This window comes from Miscanthus floridulus, unplaced genomic scaffold (genome assembly GCF_019320115.1).
Source record: "Miscanthus floridulus cultivar M001 unplaced genomic scaffold, ASM1932011v1 os_1248_3_4, whole genome shotgun sequence".
Taxonomy (NCBI): domain Eukaryota; kingdom Viridiplantae; phylum Streptophyta; class Magnoliopsida; order Poales; family Poaceae; genus Miscanthus; species Miscanthus floridulus.
The window spans coordinates 48,731-72,808 of record NW_027097614.1 but is presented as its reverse complement, the minus strand read 5'-3'; the positions used below and the strand labels follow the sequence as shown (position 1 = coordinate 72,808).

Genomic DNA, 24,078 nt, shown 5'->3' with positions numbered 1-24,078 from the left:
TTAGGGCCATAAATAAGAATAGTGAGGAGAAGATACTTTCTCTTCTGACACAACCACGTTGGAATATTGTACATGGTCAAGATCACTGGCCAAGTGCTATGGTCACTCATCCTCTCATTGAAGGGATTCATTCCATCGGTGCTCAAGCCAAACCGTACATTCCTTGGGTCATCGTTGAATTCTTTGTGCTTCTCATCGATCCTTTGCCACTGACTACAATTAGCCGGGTGTGCAATCCTATCATCATCTACCTTGCGCTCATCATCCCACTATGCCATGAGTGTGGCTTCTTTAGGGTTTAGGAAGATACGTCTCAAGCGGTCGGTCACTAGCAGGTACCACATTACCGAAGCAGGAATTCTTCTCTGCTTTGCATCGTTGCCTAATGGAGTGTCCTTTTGGGCTAAGATTCTTGTACCACCTTTTTTGTACTCTTCTTATTCCTCTTTCTCCCGTGGAGGCTTTGTCCCCACCATAAAGGTCATTGTTCTTGTACCGGCTGGCCCACACCGGGGACATTTATCCAGTGACTTGAACGTTTTGCCATGAAAAAGGATACATCGGTTGGGGCATGCATGGATTTTTTCAACCCCCGTTGTCAATGGACTTATGACCTTCTTCGCTTGGTATGTGTTGACGGGAACTGAGTTTGGTTGTGGCAGCATCCATGATAGGAGACGCAATAGATCATTGAAACTACAGTCTGACCAGTCATACTTAGCCTTCAGGATGAGTAGCTCAAGCACAAAACATAGCAATGTCCAATGTGTCGGACAACCCTTTTCAACACCATACACAGTCTCCTTCGATACTTTTGTCACCCTTTCTAAATTTTCTAGACCTTTCGGGCTCTTTAGTAAAATCTCTTGTCCAAGGGCTCAAATCATATCCTCTAAATCATCTTCATCCCCGACACGTGCTCCGCCATCATTATTGGCACCACCTTCGTCATTACAATCCCAACCACCAGCATCACCACCTTGTTTATTGCCAAACTTGAGATCCATTCGTGCATCAAGCTCTGCTGAATATTGGGACAGGGATTCTAGGGTTTCGTCGTCGTATTTCTCCTCATCCTCGTCGTTAATAATAACTGTTTTACCATGATGAATCCACACTATGTAGTCCTCAACAAATCCTCGCATAATCAAATGTGATCTGATGATAGTCACACATGTCCATGCTATACGGTTCTTACAATCTTTACAGTGACAAATAATTATATCCTTATTCTCTGTCAACGTCGTTGCATGCTTCTCTGTGGCTTCAATAAATTTATCCACCTCTTCACGGAAACCTGCCTTGAACCTTAACGAACCATACATCCAAGAGTTCCTGTACTCCATCTTTTACAACAACAATAAAATAAACATTAAAGGACTACTTATTTAGATATATATAAAAATGAATTAAATTAATAATTACTTTAGAATAATTGTATATACTTCAGATATATATGAATATAAATTAAATATAATTGCATGAAGCATACAAACATACCATGGTAGAGAAAAAATAATTAATGGCCTATTTATCCATAAATAATTAAAATATATATTTGTTGACTACAATAAATAATTTCAAAGACAATAATTAGCAATAATTAATATTTTACCCAATATCTTTCATGCAAACCCTAGTCTAATTTCATCAAACATAAATTTACAAAAACAAAATTAATAAAAAATCAAATCCTATATCTAGATCTACATACACATAAAACATCCATAAAACTAACTAATTGTTCACTAAAATCAAGAAACATGAACCAAATAAGGGTATGATCTTGTTCCCCTATCTAATTTACACTAGTACATTCAAAACTTGGATCTAATTTGCTTTATAAGTAGCTCAAGCACTATAGAAGAGAGAGAAAAGAAAAACTCTAATTACCCACTAACCAACCATTAAAACTTTAAAAAAATATGGAATAACATTTTCTTACCTTCTATAACCTTTTCACCAAAGAATTTGAGACCAAAACCTCCCCCTTAGTAGAGCAATTTTTGGGAGGTGCCCAAGGCCTCCCTATCTTTTTTTTATGGGTTGGAGTGAGTGACCCAAGGAGAAAGATGGGGCTGTAGGTTTTTATACGTTGAGCATTTGTAGGGGCGGCCGGTGATTGAGCCGCCCCTACAAATCGTAACACCGGGGGCGGCTGGTGAATGAGCTGCCCCTATAAATCGACCCATTTGTAGGGGCGGCTCGTATCACCAGTCGCCCCTACTGTGCCATTTGTAGGGGCGGCTGGTCTTGTGAGTCCCGAGCACGCCCACTGTAGGGACGACTTCATCACTAGTCGTCTCTATAAAAAAATTATCCTATTGCTATAAACATTTTTTTAGCAGTGCGATGCGCAGATACGTTGTTTGCTTCTTCTTTATTCTTGCCTTGCATGGCTCACGTTATCAGCCGTGCATGCCTATGCGTCTGTGGAAAGGGTTGTCTCATGGGCGCACGTGTACATGCAGCCATGCGCGTTAGCTTCTCATAAGCACGTACATGCAAGCTGCTAGTTAGTAGCTGGTAGCCAGTAGTAGCTCCTTTCGGCACGCGTACATGCAACCACGAGCATGAAACTATATCAACAAGCCAATACGACTTGATAGCTTGTCATCTTTTCTCCGAGCTTTCTCAATATAGCACACACAAACACACATATGCAAACTAGAGAAGTTTTGTATAAAATCTCGTCAAACATTTATTAGTAATAATAAAGGCACATGTATGTCACCAACTACAATCCATTGGGACGAAAGATTGCTCGATGAAATTGCCACCAAGTATGCTCGAATTTGATGAAGACGATTGCTTTTGTAAAGTTTTAGGATATGATTAAACAAATTTGTACTCTCTCCCGGTCCAAATTATTATTCACTTTAGTCTTATTCTAAGTTAAACATCTCTAATTTTGAATGCGTTTATAGAAAAATATATTGACATCTACTATCGCAAAAAAAGATGCACTAGCAAGAAATATGGATAATGACTAATGAAACTAGTTTGATGTTGTAGATGTTGGTACTTTACCCTCTTTTTCCGCGATCGTACCCTAAGGCACACATTTTATTAAGCAGAAGTAGAGTTTTAAAGGTTATACAGGACTACGCAAGTAATCCATGAATTACCGGCACAACCCCACAAGCACACTCAAACAGCAAGAAAACACAGAGGGACCCTCCACCTCAAAACCCCAACCAATTGAGCCTAATACATGAAGACAACAACACATTGGTAGTCAGCAGTGAAGTGGAACCGCAAAGGCGACAAGGCAAGCTTCCAACAACATTGGCGACAAAGTATCCGCCCTAGGATGACCAGGCAACCTCGACAGCAAAGCATCTGCCAAGGGAGCCGGTACAACAACAACGGCAAAGCATCCACTAGAGAAGAGACCACGGCGGCCAATATCTGCTTGAACTGTAGCACAGCGGCAAAGCATCCACTAGAGATGACGATCCAACAACGTGGCGGCAAAGCATCCGCCAGAGACAACGATCATCAAAGCGGCAAAGTATCCGCGGATGGGGGGCCATCACACTCTCAGCAACAAAGCATCTGCCTGAGAGGGGAGACCGAAGCGACACTGGCGGCAAAGCATCCGTCCGAGTGACAATGACGGCAAAGTATCCATCCAAGAAGAGCGATAGCAGCAAAGTATCCGCTACAAAGAAACAAACGACTACGGCAACACCAATCAACAGCTAGACAAACCAAAGTAAAGAATAGCATGAAGCACAATCAGGCATAGCACATCAAGGAGCAACTCAAGGTAGAGGAGCGGAAGAAGGAGCAGAGGCACGGTCTCAAGAGCGCTCTAGCGACGCCTTCAAGAAGGATACTGACATCCATAGACGCCATCATCATTGTCAGAAGCACAAGGGGACTTTCATCCCAGAACTTGCCTCGGTGACACGAACAGTGAAGACAAGCTTCGGCGATGCCTCCAGGAAGGAGTATGATGCAGACTGCGCCACCGCCGCTAGCCCAGAGCAAAAGCCGGGTAGGATAGACAACCTAGCACAGTACTTGACACCGACGGTCGAGGAGGGGGGGCACCACTGTGCCAAAGAGCGTCCAAGCCTGTGAGAAGTGAGCTCCGGCCGCCGACCGAGCTACTCACGAAGCTCCACCAGCGCGCCGCAGGCCGAGGCGCACGCTGACGTCGAGCAGGAGCGGGCTTCCAGATGTGCACATTGGTGGCTTGAGCACGTCGACGACGACCATCGCGCAGGGGAGAGCGTAGCCAGAGAGAGCCTCCTGCCGCATGCCGGACTGGTGGGGGCGGAGCCGGACCGGAGCACACCGCACCACGGGTGTTGACTGGCTACCAATGCGCCCACGTGGATGAACACCTTCACACCCAGACCACGGCCTGAAGCAAAAAGCCGGGCCAAGAGGAGCGGCGGCGGACAAGGACGCCGGCGCCGGTGGCCCCGGCGTGAGAGATCTGGAGGTCCTGGATCTGCCGCCGCACGCTGGCTAATCTAAGTTAGAGAAATTTAACATAGAAAAAAGCTAAATGAACTTATAGTTTAGATAGGAGGGAGTGCTTAATTCCTAGGGATTTGATTTATGAAAAGCTCCTTTTGATTGCTCTAGAAAATTTTATAGAATATAATTTAAGAATTAAAGAAGTTTGTACAAAATTAATTATGTGGATTTGGATTCTCAAACACCTTTCCAAATATGGAAACCAGAAATTAAAATTTCATAGTAGACGGTACACCTAAGTGGGTCAGTCTGTGGCATCTGACGTCATTATTTTGTCAAACAACGGTCGTGGTCTGTTCGGACAGAGATTCAGTAACGTAGCTGAGCCAAGTTACAGCTTAATTTGCGACCCTTCATCCACCATCCAAACACATCCAAAGGCTCACAACACTTGCAATTAAAATAGAAATATCTATCCAATTTTTTACAGAGTATGCGGACGCGAGAGAGAGGGCCAGATTCCCGCGCGGCCACGCCGGACTTGCGCCGTCCCGCGACCCCGCTGGCCTCGCGCGCTGCCGCGGGCCTTGCCCGTGGCCGCCGGCCTCCCGCGCGCCCGTGACCCTACTAGATTCGCGCGTCACTAGCGGCCTCCCGCGCGCCGTCCCCGCTAGCCTCCCGCACCGCCGCTGGCCACCTCGAGCGTCGCCTCCAGCCTCCCGCGACCCCGCTGGCCTCCGTGCCGCCGCCGGCCTCCTCGCGCGTCTCCGCCAGCCCGTAGTGCTGTCGCGCCGCCGTGGGAGACGAATCTGCCAGCCAGGCCGTGTTTGGCCGGGCTCCGGCTCCGGCTCCGCGGCAGCTCCGGCGGAGGAGCCGCACCAAAAGCGCTGGCCGGAGGAGCCGCTTCTGCCCGTTCATCAGAGGAGCCGAAGCCCTTTTGCACGTACGGAGGAGGAGCCGGGATTTGTGGCTTCGCAGCTCTGGCTCCGGCTCCCGCAACGGAGCACCGCGGGCGGAGCCCGGCCAAACACGGCCAGATTTACTGATGCAAAATAGAACGAAGTCATATGCTTCCAAATTTGAGATTTAGTGAACCAAGAAAGGTTAATTTGCCTGATTTCATTATAGGACTATTAGGCGTTTTAGCTTTTTTGCACTGTTGTATTACAGAACTAGTGGACTTAGAATTTTCATGCACATATGTGCGTTGTTTGGTTTACAGAACTAGCTGATGCCTGGGTTTTGTGAGTTGTGAAAGTTTAGAATCTGAGTTGTGGAAGGGAATGACAGAATGTGATAGGAAGATACCTGAAATTGGTTTGAGGTTCAGAAATCCTGATGAGGCATGGAAATTCTTGGTGCCCTTATTGCTACACAGCTGAAGAAAAAGGAAGTTTAGTCAAATAAATCAAAGAGACAGAGAACTTGATTAAATAAGTTGCGTAAGGTGAAGTGCAAACCAACCAAATATGCTGTACCAGCAAAGAAGAAAGCAAAAGTATGTTGGTATTGCAATCTGAACATTTCTATATGTTGTCATTGCAATCTAAATGTTGACATTTCTAATTAATTGCAATTTCTTGGCAGCAAAAAAATAAAAAAGGTGGTGCAGAGCCTCAAGTAGAAGGAGAACATGATGGCAAGAACAAAGGAGAAGTTGAGCTTCAACAGTACACTGTCATTGACAATTTTACTCAGCTCATAACAGTTCCAACTTTGGCAAATTTAGACCGTCAAGATCTATTCTAGCTTCTATCACCTAGTTAGATAGTATTTTGGACACATTAACTATAGTATGTTGTGGGTTAACTATAGTATTTTGCGGGCTAACTATAGTATTTTGTGAAGTATGTCACAATACCCATCAAGTGGACATCTGAATGTCAGAATGTAGGAGCAGCAGCACTTGTAAGTAGTTGATGGAAGCTTTGTAAGCACTTGACCGAGTCCTGTCACTTAATTGATTAGCTGTTGTATAAGCTGATGTATGAATGTGTCTGAACTTCTGTGTTTTACTGTGCTTTGAAAATGCAGTGAGCTGCTATGTACATGTCCATCTGAATTATGGACCTGAATTATTGTCTTTTTTTTAAACTGTGAACTACTGTCTTTTGCTGCTATCTGCTATCTATGTCTGAGAAAAACAGCCAAGTCTCATGTGTTGAAGGGCTGGATCTATTTTGAGCCACTGGATCTGATTTGGAGGGATGGATGGAGGAGGTAAGTTACGTTGTGAAGGCAGGTCACTTCCAGGCGTTGTGAAGGCAGGTCACTAGGGATATGAAAACACGAAACAACAGAGCTCTTTTATTTTAACAGAAAGAAATGCAAAAATGATTAGAAAGTAAAATTATTCAATCTTTTTTTGTATTTTAATAAATTTTTTTTAACTAATAACTAGATACTGAAATTCTTTGATTCACTTTTTGAATTTAAGTAACTAAACCCATTCTTAATTTTGGAATATTTTAATGAGAGAAATTGGAAAAATCCAGAATTCCAGTATTTTTTCTTTTTCTTATTTTGTTTTTTGAATTCCTTTAGAAAGAGATAAGAATAGGTTTGGTGAATCGGAAACAATTTTATAGAAAAATTGAACTATAAATTTAAACTAAAAATTGCTATTTCTTTTCTTATGGTTGGAAACGGTCGGAAAACCTCTCAACCGTTTTCTACTTCTACATTTGAATATGAAAATAAAAACGAAAGCGGTAAAGCCAAACACGATGTCCTTAGGTCACTTTCGGTATACCCAGAAGTCTTTTAGTATACCCACTCTCAGCAAGTCACTTTCAGCAAGTCACTGTATCCCAGTCTACGTTGGTCCGCTTCTCCTTCTTCACAGGAGCTCGTGCCTTCCCAGGAGCTCGTGCGGGAGCCGACAGGCAGGGATCTAGAGATGGAGAAAGTTGCGTTAGCACGAATCATCAGCACCGACTGGACAGCGCCATGCCGCACCAGTTTTTTCTGTTTCGGCTGCGCGTCGCAGGTTTGCTCGCACTGCTGCGAGCGCCATGGACATCGGGCGGCCCACCACCCGCACGAGGCAGGGGACCCGCTCCTGGTAGGCCAACTCTGCATGCGCTTTTTCTTGGGTATCAGTTCGGTTCTTGTCGTATCAAGTAGAGGTGAATTTCTTCCTCGCGCTAACTGTTTCATGTTAGGATGTTCTTTTTGTTTGATGCTACCATGTTCTTGTTCGGTCTACCGTAGAGGTTCGTAGTTCTGCTCATATGATTTCTTTCTCGGCTTGTTCCTCTCGAACAGTAGAGGTTCGTATTCTTGCTGAAGGATTTGTTCGTCGCCTGCAACGGTTTCGTAGCAAGTTTGTTACGATGTTTCTGTCCAGGAATACGTCTACGTGTGCACGCGTGTTCATGTCTCGTTGCTCGCTGTTCGATCCTGCCACAGGTTGAGACCATCGGCGGCCGGCTGGCCGTCGATGCCACGTGTGCGGTGGGATGCGGGTACGACATGTCATTCATTCAGCGGATCCCTTCCGGCGGGCGCAAGTACATCCTCATCCTTCCAGTCGAGCGGGGTGATCTGAGGTGCGGCAACAATTGCCACTCTTGCCAACGAAGCATTAGGCGCGGCGCGAGGTTTTGCAGTCTAGGCTGCAAGGTAATAAATAAAAGTTTCTGGGATTCTTTAGTTTGTTCTTGTGTTATGCCCTGTTCGTTTGGGCTGGTTTGGTTTATAATCCATAGCTGAAAGTACCGTTGGTTAGTTTGGTGTAAGAGAAAAATACTGTTCATTGACTGATAAGCAATGACTTATAAGTCAAATACGACCAAGCGAACAGGCTTACACTGTAGATTTGCCGTTGCATGGGCTAATAATAATTAACTTGTCACGCAGGCTGCGGTTGCAGAAGGAGGGCCTCGGCGCCCCGTTGCTCAGCTTATGGTTGCACTGGCTGCCCAGGGACAGTTCGGGCTGCCGGTGCACGTGAAGGACAGGTTTTGTAGCATCTGCCGGCTCGCCTACTCTAGCGCCTCATGTCCCCACCACCTCCTCCACGGACACCTTCACCCGCTGCATGCTGCCGTGCCGGACGCGGTGAAGACGATCGTGCACTTCGACGGCTGGGCAGCCATCCCGCACGGTCAGCTGCCGGATGCCTTCGTCGAGGATGTGCAGGTATTCTGAAAGCTCACGCTCTCACACCGATCGACTTGACAGATCACAGACAAGAGAATTCAACTGCACTGCACTTCTACCGTGGTTTTCACTTTTCAGGCGCTGCACCATCCCGATGGCTTGGTGGCGTACCCAATCCACCGCAGGGAGCATCCGCAGCCTCCGGCTGCCATTAATTTCATTGGCGTCGGGGGCCCTCACGCCTGCGGCCGAGCAGGGTGCCAGGAGCTTTTTATTGGGATGGAGCGATTCTGCTCTTTGAGGTGCCGCCATCAGGCTGGCTAGACTGTTCACTTTTACATTCTGATGACACGAACGTTACTCCTGTCACGCTTTCCTCTCTGCTCTGATGACACAAACGTTGAATCCTGTTTAGGTGCAAAGTATGTTTGGAACATTAGAGAAATGATACGGTTTTATAAAGCAGTTCTGTTTTCAAGAATGTGTTTGGTTTGAGGAATGAGGTGGTCCATCTTCTTCTCACTCTTCACTTTTGTTATTTGGTTTGTGGAATGGAATGAGTTGATCCATTATCATCTTATTTCTTACAAGCTAATAATTAGTATACGATTGAGGAATTAGTTGATTCCACCAAATTTCATGGGATGAACTCATGATGGATCACCTCATGAAACATGAGATGGCTCTACAAACCAATCACATCATTAATCAGTGTTTCGATACAACAAATCTTCTAGTCTTTAAAACCACGGTTTTGTTTGAACTAGTCTTTTTAGAGTTTATAAGAACTCCACTTGTGACTTTTTTTTTTCTAAACCACAGTTTTGTATGTCTTATAAAACCATAGCTCTATATTACCATGGCTTTGGAAAAGTACAGTCATCCAAACGGGTCCTTAATGCGATACATACTCCAGCACCAGTAATTTCAAAATGCATACATTTGTCTCAACCTCCATCATCCACCCTTTCAAGGCCTACATGCTTAGTATCAGAAACACCAAGGCAGGGCAATCCATTTTCAAACGTGGCTGGCATTTGGGGCAACAGAACAATCTATAAGAGTAAGGATGGGTGCCGCACAACAGCTAGATCTTCCACATCCACGCTGGATAAACATGATAGTTATTTCTTCAGAAAGCACTATCTTACAGAGATACACTACGTCTGTAGCCATTAAGCCACGCATGACAGCGCTGTTAACTGAAATAACTAGGTTACCGTGTTAGCACGGCTTGACACAAAGCTATTATCATCTGCAAACACAACGAGTTCATGGTGCTTTTGCAGTTTCCCTCACGAGCGCAAACTTGGCAAGTAGACCAGAAAGCTGAAGAAATGATCCAACACCATCACAGATTCTCATGTGTGCAAATCCTGTTTCCTGTGCAAATAAATAGAATATGCTTGTTCAACGGAGGAGAAATCAAAGTTACAAATCCAGATACATTTTACAAGTTTCCTTCAAGAAAAGTTATGAAGTTACCTTCAGCATTTCCAGCTTCAGATATTCAGCCATGGCATAGTTCTTCACAACACGGAACAGAGTAGTGATAATGTCAGTAGGAGAGTATCCCAAATAATAAAGTTGCTTCAGTGCAGAGCAGGCCTCATCAAACTTTCCATCAAGCATGTTTTTCACCATGTTCTTGACATGTAAGGGATGTGGTTGATCGCACACCTGGCACCATTAGTGTCACTACTAATCGAACACACTTTAAACATGCAGAAAATGACAAATAGAGTATCAACCTTGAACACATTTTCTTGATTAACAAGCGGAACACACTAAATGTAGCTTGCAGGTTGTTCAAAGCTTGTCTCATGTCACCATCAGCAGTAAATATGATAGAATCCAGCCCCTCTGGCACATAAGGAACCTGATTATACAACAAAATAAATTAAATTAAATTTGGAACCTGGCCCTGGACAGTGGGACAAAATCACAAAACCCAGTCTCACTGTTCAACTGTTATACATTCAGGCAAAGAGAGTATAGGGCTCAGGCCATAAATCAAACCGCCACAGGTGTACCTAGACGTGGTAATGGATTAGGATCCAAATCCATATGGAAAATGCAATTAAAATCCAAGGAAAAAAATCAAGTTCAATCCTACCCCAATACAAACTGACTAATATACAATCCAATTGCATTGAAGTCGAAATCCATCTAATATGAGTCAATAAGAACAAAACTATTATAACTACATGTTAATCTTATGTCAAAAGTTGAACCTTAGAATTAAAAAAACCAGCGTTCACACTTTAAAATTTTAGCAAAATTGACTAAATTTATTGGAGATGACTCGGTACGACTACTTGCTGGTTGGTGCTTTGTGCAGATTGGTGTGACTAGATATGTACGTGGGCCACACATTGAAAGCCGGGCCTATATTAAAAAATTGTGTTCACTCCTCAAAATTTTACCAAAGTTGGCTGAAATTTGTTGGGATGACTTAGAATGATTGACTGCTACTTCGTGTAGATTGGTGTGACTAGATATATACATTGACCCCACATTGTAAACTCAAAGCTAGACACTGAAGGTTGGTTCTACCTCTCAAATCCAAAGAAATCCAATGAACACTTTACTTTTTGAGTTAATCTCCAATGGATTTTGGATTTTACTGGATCAAAATGATGATGTACACCCAAATCTAAATAGAACCTATCCAAAGCAATTAGAGTTTAGTTAGACTTTGGATTTATCCAAATCTACTTCCACCTCTAGGTGTATACATGATCAAATGAGTTTGGACCGGAAATCATAAAGTATTTAACTTGCATACATCAGGTAGAACTATGCAGTTCATTAATCTAGCAGGCCAACCTGTTGATTTATTCTGATAGGATAACTCAGCACATCCAGTTCTGCTTTGTTTCGAGTTTTGACCATCTAGTTACAGGCTCATTTGCAGGTTGACAGTTTGGCATGATCGCAACCATTCTAGATGCATATGTTACGGTACACTTCAACTTAAGGTTTTAAAATACAGTAACACCTCAAACAACAGTTGAAATCCATGTTTCTTTGTAAACAAGAGTTTGTGCTTATTTTTTAAGTTCCGATACATCTGATATCACAATGTGAATATCATGGATAGCCCCCCCCTAATTTTGCAAGGAATGCATGCTTTAGTATCTGCCAGAAGCATACACTCAACTATCAGCACACACCTCCTGGCTAATTTATCTGAAACAGCATTAGCATTCAGAAGTATTTCCAGATAAAATGTCGCATCACCAGCAAAGCTTTTGACAAGACCAGTGAATACCATATTCAGTTATTAGTGCTCCATTCCAAAATGTAAGGTGTTTGTCCTAAGTAAAAAATTCTCTAACTTTGACCAAGTTTATATAATATATTAACATACACAAGACCAAACAAATGCACTATCAAGACATTTAATGGTGATATAATGAAACTAATTTGATGTTGTAGATGTTGGTGAATTTTTCTATGGACATGGCCGAAGTTAAAGAAGGTTGACCTAAGGCAAAACTAAAACACATTATGTTTTAGGTACGAGGGTATAGTGGGTAGCGAAACCGTCAACTCCGAATTTCACAAGAACAAAAAAGAAAATGATACGCCGATGCAGTACGCAAGTACCCATTAAATGCACACATGCATTGCTTTGTGCTAATGTTGAAAATCAAATTCTAAATTGCAGCAATTTTGCTCTGAGTTCTGCAAATAGACACTGCAATGAAATGATATCTTAAAAGCATTTTTATAACAATATATAGATAATTCTTATGCTTCCCCCTCTCCTCTACACTGAAGTTTTTTTTGTACAAATGCCATCTCCTATGTAAGCTTTAGTGGTACTCAGAAATTGACCATAGATGCCATTATACAAGGAGGATACTCAGCAGATAACATGTGGGAAACTATAGAAATATATGATAGGAATTGGGCATATCTTTAGAGTTCAGACATGGAATAAACATGCGTAGGACACGATCAAGGGGCTCTCTTATTAAGTCGCAACAGGTGATAAAGCTATATCAAAGTTCACATTGATACTACGGCTAGGAACAATAAAATGTTTCTCAAACCTATACACTTGACTGAAGAGGCTAAGTATTGTTTTTCTAGCTAATGCAACCAAGGCTACCACATTCATAGGTAAGCCCTTACAGTTCAAGTTACGGTATCTCTTCTATTTTGCTTTCATTCAGCACTAGGACCATCTCCCTTCCACGTGTTTAACAATGTATTTTCTAGTGGTTAGTAGTAGTACTTTATGATAGATCTACTAATATTCCAAGTTGCAAACCAAAGTACTTTATTAGTGGCCAATGTTTTAAAAAAGGTTGATCTCACAGGTTCTAGTATGAGTTTATTTGGGGCCTAAGTAGTCCCGAAGATTACCTTCTCAGCTGCCACAACAATCATGAGGCGGCCAAGGATCTCCTGGTCAGGGAGCCTTGAGAACCTGACAATAGCACATCGGCTTTGAATGGGTTCAATTATCTTTGATGAGGTGTTGCATGCAAGTGCAAATCTAGTGTTGTTTGAATAGATCTCCATTGTTCTTCGCAGAGCTTGCTGTGCTCCTGATGTCATGCTGCACACAGCAAGAGTGATGTTTAAACACATACTCAGATACTGAAACAGGGTTTGTATTCACACATTTGAGCAAATAAATATAGGCTCAGCTTTAAAACTTCTATTTGTACTCCACAAAATAATGAAGTCAGAGTCTGTCCATTTCACTGACAACTAAGAAATTAATTTCCTAGTATTAGTCTTGGGTTCTTGGCTCAAGTCCAAATAACAACCGATGGTGAAAATAAGAAATAGCATGCAAAAAAAAACTTGTTTCAGTAAATGCAGCACTGCACCTATAACACTATGATAGCGGAAACGCCCTGCAATGGGCTTGCCTGTCAGCCTCATCCAAAATCACGATTTTGTGCCGCCCTGGCTGCAGGGTCACCTTCTTCTGGGCAAACATCTTGATCTTGTTCCGCACCACATCCAAACCCCTGCAAAAGCACGAATGGATCATCAGGCATCCAACACCAAAGTGACCAAACACCACTTAAGGCGGCCCCGAATCACCAATACAAAATCACGTCACGGTGGAAGAAACCTGTCATCCGAGGCATTGAGCTCCAGCACGGCCTCGCGGTAGCTGGTCCCCAGAAGCTCGTGCGCCAACGCCAGGATGCTCGTCGTCTTCCCGGTCCCTGTAGGCCCCTGCGCAAAGGAAGTTGCCCTTAAAAAAAGGGGAGGGTGAGCTACGCTATTCCATGCTGCACGGGAAAGGTGTTCGATGAAATGGCGCTTACGGAGAGGATGAGGTTGGGCATGTTGCCATCGCGGGCAATGACCTCCAGGGGGGCGACGGCATCAGAGTTGCCAACGACGTCAGCGACGCGGGTGGGGCGGTACTTCTCCGCCCACGGGATGTCGTAGGCGTCGGCGGGGATGGGGGCAGGGGCGGAGGAGGAGGAGGCGGCGGCCATGGCGCTTGTGGAGAAATAGTGCGCCCGGCGTCGGCTCTAGGAAAGGAGGAGAGAGGCGGGGCGCTGGCGGCGACGTGGCTAGCCGGGGCGGGCTGCGGGGCGGTGCAGTTGGAGAGACTCGCGAGACTCAAATGGGCTGTAGTGGGGAGGAAAACTAGTATATGGGCCTGCAACCCAGTAGTGTAAATATAAATATTCGGATCGTTTTATAGCTACGTAAGACATATCATCCCCGTTATTTAGAGCGTGATTGATTTAGAGCGTGATTGGTTGCCTAAACCGGATCGTCATTTGACCCATCCCGTATCCTTTCGTGCGTTCGCCTATGTTTGGTTGCCCTATTCGCATCTTTCTTCTACTTCCTCCCGTGCAGATTCGCTCGTCCATCCCGGACAGCGCCGTTTTCTCGATCCCCACTTCCCTCTCGATGTAGGCTCGCTCGGTGTTTTGCGAGAACCTTCGCGCCGAGCGCGGGAGATGAGGTCGTCCGAGCCATAAAGCGCGCGCGGGGGTCTCGGCTAGGGTTACCGCCCTCACTCTTCGCCTCTCCTTCCGCCATAGCTCCGGTGCAAACTCCCGTTTTGTTCCCCCTCGACCTCGGTAGCCCTACCGAGGCGACCCTCGCTGGTGGATTTCTCTCGGCCCTCCGGTGCTTGGACGGTATATATACCACCTGTGCTTTTCCCCTCCTCTTTCTTCAGTGTCGATTTTATTGATTTGTTGGTGGTTTTTGCTTGAAATGCCAAGAAATCAGGGGTCTTGGTTTGACATCCTCAGATCTGTACGATGATATACCTGATTTACCTGTTCCTAGCTCAGATCTGTACATGATGCTTCGTATTTGGTCTATACCTCATGTTTTGTGTAGATCTTGTACATGTTGATGCCTATTTTGTTGTACAAACTGAGCAAAGTGCCTAGAGATCAATGATGTGGATTGTGTAACAGTATACGCTGGAGGAGCACCCTTTGGTGTGGCAGTCGTGTCTTTCATAGTTCATTTTATCTGATTTTTTGCTTGCTAAGCAGTGCACACCCATGTTGCATGCTCCCTTTCTAATGTTGCCCTCCATCCTATTGGTAGACATAGCATTTGAAGCTAGGTGAAGGGCTGCCGCTGTTGTGGTTGTTGCAGTGACTGCTTGGTTTTTCATGTGGTTTAGGAGAGTTGAAGATTCGCGCTCAGTCACCTATGGTCCCTTGGCTGAGAGGGACAAACAGAGGATGAACAACCTTAGATACATATATGAATCTGATGATGTGCACTGTGTCAACCTTCTTAGAATGAGGAGGGCCCCTTTTTCCAACTTTGTGACCTTTTCCGTAGTAGAGAGCTTGTCACTGACATCATACATGCATCTGTTGAAGAACACGTAGCCATGTTCTTGCATGTTGTTGGTTACAATGAGAGGTTTAGGGTGGTTGACCTTACTTTTAGGAGATCCGCAGAGACAATTAGTAGGTTCTTCCAGAAGGTGTTATATATGGTAGGAGAGCTAATGAATGAATTGATTGTCCCTCCTGCTACCAATGTTAGACAATAAACCTTTCCACTCATATAAGACCCAAGTTAAGCTTGTTCTTGCCTGTTGTATTCTTCACAATTGGATCCTCAGGCATGGGCAGGACGAGTATGTGCCTGCTGAATCCACATGGACACCTAACATCAATGACAATGCCTCACAACCAGATCATGTCCCTGACAATGGTACCTGGGCACAACAGAGGGAGGCATGGCTGCACAGATGTGGCAAAACAGGGGGAATTCTAGGGTGTAGTGGCATGGTGTGTGTACTATTTAGTAGCATTGAAGAAACTTGTATTTTAACTGAGACCTATGGCACTTTGCAATGATGTAGTACCTATTCCTTTTCTGCCTATTTGATCTGTTAAACTTGTATTTCATACCATGCAATTTGTTTTCCTTACGTACTGGTTGTTCAATGTTATGGTGGTTGTGGATAGGAAATGGACAATATGCCTGACCAGGTTGTTAACATTGGTGGTGAGGATAATGTGGTGGAACAGGGTGGGGTAGTTGCTGCTGATGATGGCAACCAAGCAGCCCCTCAGCCCAATGGCCCTATGCACTGGAGTCCTGTCCAGTCTGGATTCATGCTTAGGAGGTTCCATGATTTGGTTGGGTAGGGGGTCAAAACTAAGAAAGGGTTCAAGGAGGTACATGTTAGGTAGGTTGCACTCATGGTCTTTGAGTTTGCTGGGGTCAATGTGACCACCTAGTAGATTTACAATCACCTGAGAAAGTGGAGTCAAAGGTGGGTTAAGGTTGTTAGGCTCAAGGATTTAAGTGGTGCTCTGTGGGATGAGGACCACCACATGATAGTACTTGATGATGAACACCTGCTTGGCCACACCAAGGTTAGAAAATGTTTGATAACACCTCAGCTATCCCTTTTCTTATCTTTTGCTCCCCTATATCTAATAGTTACATCTATTTCACTAACTAGGACCATCCTGCTGATGCTAAGTTCTTGAACACACCAATAGAGAACTATGTTCAGATGGAGGCCATCTTTGGTGGTAACCAGGCAACAGGCAGGTATGCAATGGGCTCAAACGAGCCTCTGGGTACTCCAACCGACATTGGCTAAGGTGATATTGATACCGTTGAGGACAACACTAACTTAGGTGGCACAGAGGCTGATTCTGGAAAGGGAACTCCTTTTGGTATGGAAGGCTCTAAAGGTTCTAATGCCAAGAGCTAGGATGAAAGGGGTGGCAAGAGAAGGAAGCTTGCCCCCAGAGGAAATAGACCTCATGAATGGAATGATCAAGGCTGTGGAGTCTGTAGGAGATGCCCTGAAGACTCCATAGCACAATGAGGTGCATCAGGATCTTTATGGCTATATTATGGACTACCTTGGGTACTCACATGAGGCACTTATGTTTGCCCTTATTTACCTGCTGAAGAATAAGGCTAAGGGACTTTGCTTTGTTTAGATGACAGAGGCTCATAGGATCCTATGGCTTAGGACCTACCTGAGCACAACCAACTTGCTTAGATGCATACTAGCTGGCCTCTCCACTTTTGCATATAGCCTTGCTAACTGTCTTATGCTGTATGAAGTATTTTGATGTGTAGCACTTACCTCAACTGATGCTACAAAGAACCATTTGCCACCTAACCAAGGCTGCACCTAGTCTGGAATAGCATAGGAGCCATGGTGATAGATGTGAGGCTTTGTTGATCTGTGTGGTGTAGACATTAACAAAGGGTGATGGATTGTCACTTAGTTGATCTGAGCCCTATGCTATTCTTGTGTTTTCTCATGTCTTTCATCAAACCATGGGATACGTCCATTCCTAAGCAACTGTTGTAGATATGCCTACCGAATGGCTAGGATGGACGTGTCACACGCTTCCATGGGAGTCATGAACTTGCCTTAGCAATTTGTGTTCTTATTTGCCACCTGGGATGATTGCAGTTTACATTAGCTGAGGCCTACGTTTTTTGTGCTTCTAATGTCAACCATTTTTTTGACTGAGACTAATACAATTGTGAGATCCTATTCATGCCTATGAAGATAACAGTGCCAGTTTGAGTAATGGATTAAGTACATTGTTGACCTTGGACTTGTGAGGTACTGGAGCATTGTTTCTTCTATCTTCTGCTTCTGCTTCGCATGGCTGTAATCAAACCATGTGAGACATCCATGCCCAAGCAACAGCTGGACAATTTTGATGATCTGATGGCTGGGCTGGATGCCTCACATGGTTTCATGACTGTCATGATCTTGGTTTTCTACTATCTGTTTGAGGTTTGCTGCTGTCTATGTTTCTTAAGCTCCAAGTTCAAGGTCAAATGAAAAGGCAATTAAATCTAAGGCAAATCGATTGAACTACCGTTCATCTTATCAACATCTTATACTTGCTTTTATATGTTTTTAAGGGGCAAATGGCTTGGTATGTTGTGTACCGTGGAAGAGTTCCTAGGGTATATGCAACCTGGGCTAGATGCAATGCCTAGGTAACTGGTTTTAAAAACAATAGCTGTAAGAGCTTCCCTAACAAAGAAGAGGCAGAAGCATCATACTTAGAGTTCATGGGTTGTGAAGATGATAAAGTTTTTATCAATCCTCCACCAAAGGTGCTCAGGAACAAACCAGTGTTATTTGTTGTGGCTGTGGGGCAGTGTTTTCTGTTGCTGGTGCTCCTGTGGTTTGTTCTTGCTCGTTGCTACAACTGTCTGTGATGCTTAAAATGCCATGTCTTGGTATATTGCCTATCGAGGAAAGGAGCCTGGGGTCTATGCCCTAAAATGCCTCCTTGCAGTGCTTCGAGCAACCAATCAAGCCCTATGTTGTTTCTAGTTCCATGACATAATAAGGTGACTGCAGCTTTGATATTCTTGTCAAGACTATGATGATAACTAAACTACCATGTGTACTAGATTACAAATACTTGATGACCTTGAGCTTGTGAGGCACTGGAACTCTGGTCTTATTCTATTTGGTTTTCATGTTTGTTTGTTACCATTGCTGTGTGTTGCCTTCTGTGTTACTTATGCTCCAAGCTCAAGGTCAACCGATGAAGAACTGTTATCTGAGGCCAATATGTTAACCACTGTCTGTTCATACATGGGTGGCTTTCCCTCTATTATTTGAGCTCATCTTTTAAATTGTTAAACGTGGGAAGAACTGCCTCTTACCATTGTTGTTGTATTATTTTGTAATATCTCTTATACTCCAAGGTCATAGTTGATAATGATACAAATTGATCTGAGGCAATGTTTGTGTTCACATGCTTGTTCTGATAAAAATGGTGGTAACCTCACCAAAGTGATACATGGGTGCTCACACCTTGTGCAATGCGCCAAACCAAACACAACTAGCAGTACCGGCTCATTCCTCAAATTAGTGTAAGCTGGCAACCAAACAAACTGATTGTCATCCGATACCAATCCCAAAGTTACAACAAAACACACCTAGATGAATGGTTTTAACCTGTATCACACCACCTAGGACCAGTCCTCCATCCCGGATACCCTACCCTGAAGCAACCAATCATGCCCTTAGAGATCATGTTTCTCTTTTCGGTAATGCTCTCCGTCGAGCGCCCGTTCGCCGGGAGGGGACGGACCTATCTGCCCCACGCCTCGCGTGGCCTGCGCCTCATGCCTCGCGTGCTCCACCTGCACCTCATGCCTTGCATGCGCGGCTCTCACCTCACGTCGCCTCATGCCTTGCGTTGCGCTCTACCGCACCTCGCCCCCCATCTAGCGCTGCGCACAACCGAGGTCTGACCTCCGCGCTGTGGCATCGAGCTCCGTGCCGATGTCAAGCTCCGTGTTAACGAACGTCCATTGGGGGCAGCAACTAGATGAGCACACGTTACAACCGTACTCCGTATATTTCATACGTTTCATATGTATGTTGCATATGTTTCATCTGGATGTTGCAAAAGTAGATCTAGTATTGCATATGTTGCAATGACTATACACCTATGTTGCAAGCGTATGTTTCAAATATTTCAGTTGTTTCAAACGTATGTTGCAAGTGTTTTATCTGAATGTTGCATATACTACACTGCCCCTGTTCGTTTCGCTGAATTTTGGCTTATGCTGAAATGCTGTGAGAGAAAAATATTGGTCGTTCGCTGAAAAGTACTACTAAAGTAGTGCTACAGAACATGGCCACTAGCTATACACATATGTTGCAAGTGTATGTTGCCAAATGTTTCAATTGTTTTAAATGTATGTTGTAATTATTTTATCTGGATGTTGCATATGTTGTAGTATCTATACACATATGTTGCAAACGTACGTTGTAAATGATTCATCTGTTTCGGACGTATGTTGCAGCAAATGCTTTTTAAAGGTGGTCCCCTCGGGCGTAGCGGTCCCCACATGTGCGTGGGAAGCAGCTGGCGCGGCAACAGGCGCAGAGCACAAAATTGTATTCATGGGCGTGGCAGCAGGCGCAGAGTACGAAGCTGCATCTATGGGCAGGGAACAGGCACGGAGCACGAGACGAAGTGGAGCATGAAGTTACATCCTTAGGCATGCAGTAGGCGCGGAGCACAAGGCGAAGCGGAGCACGAAGTTGCATACATAGACGCCCTGAGGATATCATTATTGAAAACGGGTGGGCAGCAAGCGCAGGTGTCTAGACGAACGCCGCATCCAGACGTCCGGGCACTAGTCTCTCTATTCTCTTTTCGAATCAATCATCCCGAAGACCCACTCACAAACCACGGATTTAAAATTACCCTTTTCTCGTACCCTTAGGGCACCCGCAATAGGTGTCTCCTAAGCTAGCTCTATCATTCTTTTTATATTTTAATGGAAGAGAGAAAAACTAGCTCTTGATTAAGGGCTAGGCTCATACACAATAATGCATATTTCAAGATCATGTGAGAGTGTCACGTGGGGTCATCCATGTTATGAGCTATATGCTAAAAGTTGACACTATTGAAGAAGTTAACTTAGAGCTAATAACTAGATTATACCATTGCGTGTGCCCTTGGTACCGGGAACTCTTACCGGTGACAATGCCTAAAGGCCTCAGACACAAACCTAAGGCTTGTTTGGAATGGAGAATTTCCAAAGGAAAATCAAATGAATGAATTCCACATGAAAGTTTCCTCAGCTTGCTATTTGGAACAAAAGAAAGATGCATTCCTTCCCAAAGGGAAGGCTAGCCTTGCTTCACAAAACATAGGGGGAAAAAGCTTCCAAGGAAAATAAAGGAAAAATTCCTACAATGTTTTCTCAAGTTCTCAAACATGGAACCTTGCTTCTTGGGCACATGTGGCATTTTTGTTTTCCTGTGATCCAAACACCTCAAAGTTTCTATTTCTGTGTTTTTAAATCATGTAGTTTTCTACTTTTGCTCTATTTTATTCATGTGTTTTTTTTTTCATTTCTTTGTTTTGCATTCATGCATTGCAAACAGGCCCCTAGTAGATTCATTGCAACACGTGGCGTTCAAGTACTCTTTAAAGTTTAGAGTCTCTATGATTGGCGAGCCAGGTGAGGAAACGCTTGGAGTCCACAGCGGTTCATTCACATTCATCTGCGCCATCTTGACAAGCTCATTCATCGCGTGCACTCGCTGCACTGCTGGGCGAACTTGGACTTGTCAATGCTATGCATCGGCAAGGATGCAGTCAGCATGGGCGTGATCACTGTTCCCATTGGCCTGGGCTGGATGTGCTTCTGCCGCCAGCCAACTCGGAGACTGTCGAGACGGGTATTTTGCTCGATTGCACCACCGGAACCAACACACCAGCAACTGCAAGTTCCAGTGACGAGCCTGGCTCTGGCATAGGATGCGGCTCCTCGCCTCCTCCGCGAGCAGCAGTGCCATGTGATGATGTGTGACATGGGCTGATTGGGCTTGCCAATGAACTTGGCAGTGATGTGAGGGTGCAGACTCGAGCGAGCGAGCTCGTCCCTGAGCCTCGCGTTCTCGAGGCGCAGCCGCGCAGGTGGTGCTCCTCGGGAGACAGCTCCCCGAGCACCGCTAAGCCGCGCGCTCTCCTGCCGCTCCAGTTGGTTCTTGCCAAGTTCAGGATCATGCAAGTTTCAAAACAAAAAAAAAAGTTCAGGATCATGCAAAAGCGAAAGCCATGTCAAGCACTGCACCAAACGGCACGAGTCAAGTACCACAGAGAGCTGGGTTTGCCCGGTCGCTTATTACCTTCACATGCATGCGTGCGCTGGTTCTGGAACTAGTGTGCGCGCTGCTCTCGTCCTCGTCCGGGTGGGGGAATTCCGTGAACATCCTGCGGCACAACGATCCACGCATGACGGCATGAGCGCAGGTTTTTAGACCAGTCTCATTGGATAGATTTATTTACAAGACTTCGATGTCACGTAAAATAAAATAAAATTAGGATGAAATACTCGCTCTCAATGTAGAGTTTCATTTCATAGTTTCATAAATATTTAATGTCATGACTAAGAGTTGGTAACCGTTACAACAGAGTTTGCATCGATGAAATTCATTTATTCTCTATCTTTTTAAATACACTATTATATCATAAAAATGCCTACGTGGCAAACTAGTTAATGTAAATGAAACACACATGAAACTCCACTAAGACTGGCCTTACACAAGTTCAAGAAAACATGACGAATCTCGGCCGGGGGCGCTCACGCTTCGAGTTGTTCCATTTGTTGCGGCGTGTGGCGGTTAGTGTGTGCGTGTTCTGGGCACCGCGTGGCGTTTTCTATGGCTGGTATAGAACGCCACGAAATAGAACACGCACACATCCCGAATCACTCAGCTGCACGAAATTTATCCTGCACCGCCCAGCCATAGAAAACGCCACACGCGTGGTACGTATGTAGTTCGTACCACAACGAGGGAGAAGGCCGGCGATGGCGCGAAGACGTTGTATGGGTACTGCATGGTAGGCCTGCCACCTCGCCACCCACCTCCTACCGTTCGTGTCCTCGACCCCACCATCCCCTAATCACAGGGCAACCGGCGATCACTCCACCGTGACGCCCTCGTCGTCGGCCTCGCCCAACAGCCGTCTCCCACTGCCAGGCGAGCAGATGCCCCCGCTGCTCCACCTGCCGCCATCTCGGCCGTCCCACCGTACCATGTGTCATGTCTGCTCCCTCCCCCCCTAAAAAAACTTTCTAGCGTCATCGGTGAGTCGATCCCCTAACCCCATAATCCTAACGCCGGCGGGCTCCTTGTCTCTGACGCCAACGGCTGGTTAATGGGATCATGAGATGCTGGGACACGCCGTCCATGCTCCGTGTGATAGGTGGCATAGTAGAGTTTGCAAAAAAGAAAGAAGAGGAGATACTACTGGAAACGAAAATATTTCTATCGGTATAGGACCAATCGATAGAAAAATTATAATTATCATGTCGGTTATCATAATACACACTGACAAATACACACAGAGGGAGTATAGGCCCTATGTGTCAATGGAGGGGAAATGGGCAAAGTTTTCTTTAATTCGCCATAGCACACATCGTCTTTTGGCTTTTCCATTTAATCTTAATTCTCAAACTCATATAGGAAAGATGATGTTCAATTTAGTAGAGTTGCTGTTAGTTTGCTCTAGTGTGCAGCGTTACAGTCTGAAATCATATTATTGTAACATGTTTCTCTTCTTGGTCTAGAATAATTTTTTCAAAAAAGAAGAGGCAGCAGGCTGCAGGTAGGTGCAGCATTTTCCTCTCAACTAGGATACTACTAAACTCACTCATGGGAACAAAAAAGAAACAATCATCAGCAATCTGCAATCATGTTATGCCACGGCTTGGCGTCGTCACATGCCCATGTGCAAATGCAATGCAGTAGCTTCCCCAAACGCACGCAAAAAGGGGATGACAATCGAATAGCTAACATTAAAAAATGATCATGCTGCCAACCCATCATTGTACTGAATCCTTTCGGTGAGACAAAAGCGAGTGCTCTTTAGCCGTTTAGCGTCTCATCTTTTTTTTTATTTTCTTAGAGAGAGAGAGAGAGAGAGGGAGAGAGAGAGGACAATGTTACACTGCTGCTACCTTTAGTATTTGTAGAATGCTAGCCAACTCAGTTAATTAATTGCCATCCAAAACAGCTCACCTACTTTCCAGTGGTGAGGTCGTCTTTATTTGTTTGTTTGTTTGAGAGGGAATGCATACACTGTTAACACGAGCACTGGACCAACCAGTTCAGTTTCCCTAGAATGTTAACCAGTTTCCTCTACCACATATATGCCGACCTTTTCTCTACAAAACCCCCTTTTTTTTCTAGATTGTTAACTAGTTTACTCTACCATATATGATTTTGATGTTTACGCTCAGATTGTTAACTACTTTACTCTACCATATATGACAATCGTAGGAAACCCAACCAATTGAACTACGCTCAGATTTTGATGTTTGTTCTTTAATCTTTTCCCCCCCTGCTTGACAGGGGAATGCTTACACTACTTATACCAATTAGCTTAACCACCTTGCAAATTTCGCTTAACTACGATGAATGTTGCCTGAGGAAAGGATAAGGGAAGACCATTTCTTGTAAGGCGGAGTCATGACATAACCTAATTAGAGGTTTTTCCCCTAGCTTTATTCTTTTTTTGTGACTTT

General features: G+C 44.5%; 1 long non-coding RNA gene and 1 pseudogene across 1 annotated transcript; one reads left to right on the top strand and one right to left on the bottom strand.

Moving 5' to 3' along the window:
* The first annotated feature begins 4,947 nt into the window (after positions 1 to 4,947).
* On the top strand, positions 4,948 to 6,413 carry LOC136533842 (uncharacterized). The gene is made up of 2 exons (XR_010778573.1): positions 4,948 to 5,932; positions 6,022 to 6,413. It is a non-coding gene; the product is annotated as an uncharacterized lncRNA (long non-coding RNA).
* Positions 6,414 to 9,490: 3,077 nt separating this feature from the next.
* On the bottom strand, positions 9,491 to 14,120 carry LOC136533841 (replication factor C subunit 4-like; annotated as a pseudogene).
* Positions 14,121 to 24,078: the final 9,958 nt, after the last annotated feature.